Source organism: Triplophysa rosa, linkage group LG14, assembly GCF_024868665.1.
Source record: "Triplophysa rosa linkage group LG14, Trosa_1v2, whole genome shotgun sequence".
Lineage (NCBI taxonomy): Eukaryota > Metazoa > Chordata > Actinopteri > Cypriniformes > Nemacheilidae > Triplophysa > Triplophysa rosa.
The window spans coordinates 23,551,013-23,554,428 of record NC_079903.1 but is presented as its reverse complement, the minus strand read 5'-3'; the positions used below and the strand labels follow the sequence as shown (position 1 = coordinate 23,554,428).

Genomic DNA, 3,416 nt, shown 5'->3' with positions numbered 1-3,416 from the left:
TATTTTAAAAAATATGGTTGCTTGTTCTGAACCTGACAAGCAACATTGTTTCTTTACAACTATGGTCGCTGTTTTGTTCAATCCATTAACACTGTCTGCTCGAAGGTAGGCTTTTTGTACTACATGCGGCAGAGCATAACATCACAGCACTGTGAGAGCTATTTGAAAGCATACAGAGACGTCTACTGTCGATCACTCTCGCGGTACTATGATGTCACGGGCGGCGCCGCAGGAGGTCACACAACAGATCGAAGCTAGTGGTGGCGATACTGTAAAATTTAGTATCGATCCGATACCAAGTAAATGCAGTGCCAGTATTGCCGATTTCGATACCGATGCCAATACTTTTTACTTTTAAAAAGCATTCACTTGAACTTACATTTACTTTCCTGTAAATGAAATGTCATGATTTATCAGATGAATGCATCATTATGCTAAATCTGAATACATTTTCATGACCACTAAAATATGTTGTGGTTTGTGCTCTTAATGTGCCTGTAGGCTAACTAATCATGTAGATGTTAAAACACTGGACATCATTTAAACCAAATAAATCTATTTATTATTTATTAATTTTATTAATATTATTATTACTATTAATATTATTTATTCCTGCAATCGAATTTGCAAACATGAACTTTGCACCAAATTATTACTGGAAAATAGTAACAATAACAGATTAACAGAACTGAAAAACGATATATAACAAAACAATTTCTCGTTATCCCAGTACTACTTCTCTAGCTTAAAAAAAAAACAAAGTGGACAAAATTATTATTCACGAACAAAGATTTTAAAACTGCTTTTCCGTTTTTGTTCAGTGTTATGTTTAGACAAAATAATAGAACAAATTAACATGTTTCCTTTTCATTACACTTTTTTAAGTGAATTTATAAACAAAGTGCACACTATTATTTAAACACTTTATTGACTTTCTGTCTAACACAATAAAGTACTTTCAATCTTTGGCTTTTTACCCCCAAAGTCCCACTGCCATATATCGCATTTCGCAGTGTTTTTATTCACCGAGGTGATAAAACTCCACACGATGCTCCTCTTCTTTTCACTGGCTGCAGCTGCGTCTGCGCGCTTGCGCTTAATGCTGCTGAGTCACGTGATAGCGGACTACAAAACACGGCAGGGCAGGGAGGAGCAACGTGTGCAGAACTAGGTGTATGGGAAATAGTTTTTCTTCATTATACAATTATTAGCTACATTAGTAAATAAATAAAATCAGATACAACCTCAGTATCGAAAGTATCGATACTTCAGGATCGATCCCCCCACCACTGATCTAAGCACGTAACACAACATAGAGAAGCCAAGAATGTTACAGTGGTCTCTTCACGTAATCATCGGCGCTCTTTGGGTAATCGGAGGTAAATATACTAAACAGATGAAATATTCACATAAAGATAAAAAGCATTTTATAACCGGGCTACATCATTAAACATGTTAAAAGTGTAGGTGAGCGCGTTTGGCTACACAGCGTTATTCAAGCCTAAGCACGTGTGAATAGCGTCATTTGTCCTCAAACACACCGCCTCCTTTCCTCTACCAACTAAACTAAATGTATTACATCTGTGACGATTAGAATGAAATGTGAAAATGAACGAAACGTTCAGATCTGATCACGGTGCAGCAAAGGGGTAGGGAGGGATGACCCTATTTATTAGGCTATAAGGTAAACATCAAACATTTTTATTGTATTAAATAAATGTATTGATCATTGCAGAATATAATTTTAAAAAAGTATACATCAAATGCATATAGTTCAGTTTGACTTTATTATAAATGTGTGGCTGTTACAGCTACGTTAAGTGGTCATTATATCTTCTCCTTTTCCATCTCTCCAGGCCTATACTGCTCACATCAGAGATTTTCAATTAATTTCTGTAAAATAATTGATGTTTGTTTTTCAAACAGGGTAGTGTCAGTTTAAAATGACCCAGGCTCGTTCATTAATAATAAATAATTGATAATAAATTACATTGATGATCATGAATAATGTTGGGCTTGTTATTGGAGCTGCAGTTGCATATTTGTCTCGCAAAAGTTGGCAACACTGGACAGAACCATTTTTATCTGAAGTGGGGGTATTCCCGCACATGGTGCCACGCCTATTTAGCGCAGATGCGTGACTTAAGTCTTAAAAAACAAGTGCTTATGTACATTTATAAAAAAATATATTTTGTATTGCGGGTTTATTTGGTGCCCTAAAGTCCTGGTGCCTCTGGGCACTCGCCCAATTGCCCATATGGTTAATCTGCCTCTGATTGCATGTATAATGAAGCGTTTGAGATATCACATGAGAGATGGAGAACAGAGAGAGAGAGAGAGAGAGAGAGAGAGAGATGCTGGAGTAGAGGAGTCCAGAGGAGAAGAAGAGCACAGCCAACAGAGAACCCAACGATAAACTCATTCTTCATGTTTGTCTGTGTCTGTCTTTCTCTATATTGTCAGACTGTGATCATTAAATCTGGTTTTGTTGAGGATCCGTTTACATTGAGTCATTTAGCAGACGCTTTTATCCAAAGAGACTTACAGAGAGTTCAGGGAGCAGTAAAGCCACATGTCATACAGGAGCAATAAACCTAAACCTAACCTTACAATAAAAACAAATATGAATCAACTGAAGAGCGCATGCCCAGTGGAGTCTGCTGTGTCCCTTCTAGTCAAAACTCCTGCTGGCCGCCTGCTCACTTTGAAAACTAATGACTTCCTGCCAGTTTGACGCTCTCGCTCATTCAGTTAAGACTAAATTAAGAATGTGCGTGGTCTCTTAGCCATGTGATTTCTAAGAAGCCTGGGGGTTGTTCATAAAGAAACTCAGCAGCACTAAATGGTTTTTTTGACAATGTAATAACACTAAAAAGTCATGCGATCAGTAAGTCATGCCAACATATATTTTTACATCACAGTAACACATCAACTTGTTACAGCCACTTTCTGTTTAACTAGCCAAAATGAAAAAGATTAAATTAAAATTACATGTATAGTCAATTATATTATATATAGTAATAGTAGTAAGTCTATACATGTAATTGATAATAGATTATATAATAATGAATTAAATTATTTACAGTAATACGTTTTGGTTGCCATAAAGTTATGTCATTACTATATTATAAAACAAACCAACCAAATGTTTTTGTCATGTGCAAAACCGCAATTTAATCATTACCGATTAGCGCCACCTTATGGTATAATTAAAAATATCATTTGACAACTGTGCCTATGTATAATTCAAGTGTAGAAATTATTGTGAGCCAAATCTATACGTCAAACATGAAAACTCTTTTCCATGTGTACAGCCAGTGCAAACCATAGAAGCTAAGACAGTTAACAGGAAGTTTACCAGTAATTTATTATTATTTATTAATTCATTATTAAAATTTGATTAAAAAGTGTAAAAT

General features: G+C 35.5%; 1 protein-coding gene across 2 annotated transcripts in view; it reads right to left on the bottom strand.

Annotated features, from left to right (window-relative positions):
- The window catches only part of sik3 (SIK family kinase 3), a 49,113-nt gene that overhangs the window by 27,526 nt on the left and 18,171 nt on the right, over window positions 1–3,416 (bottom strand). The window lies entirely within an intron of this gene.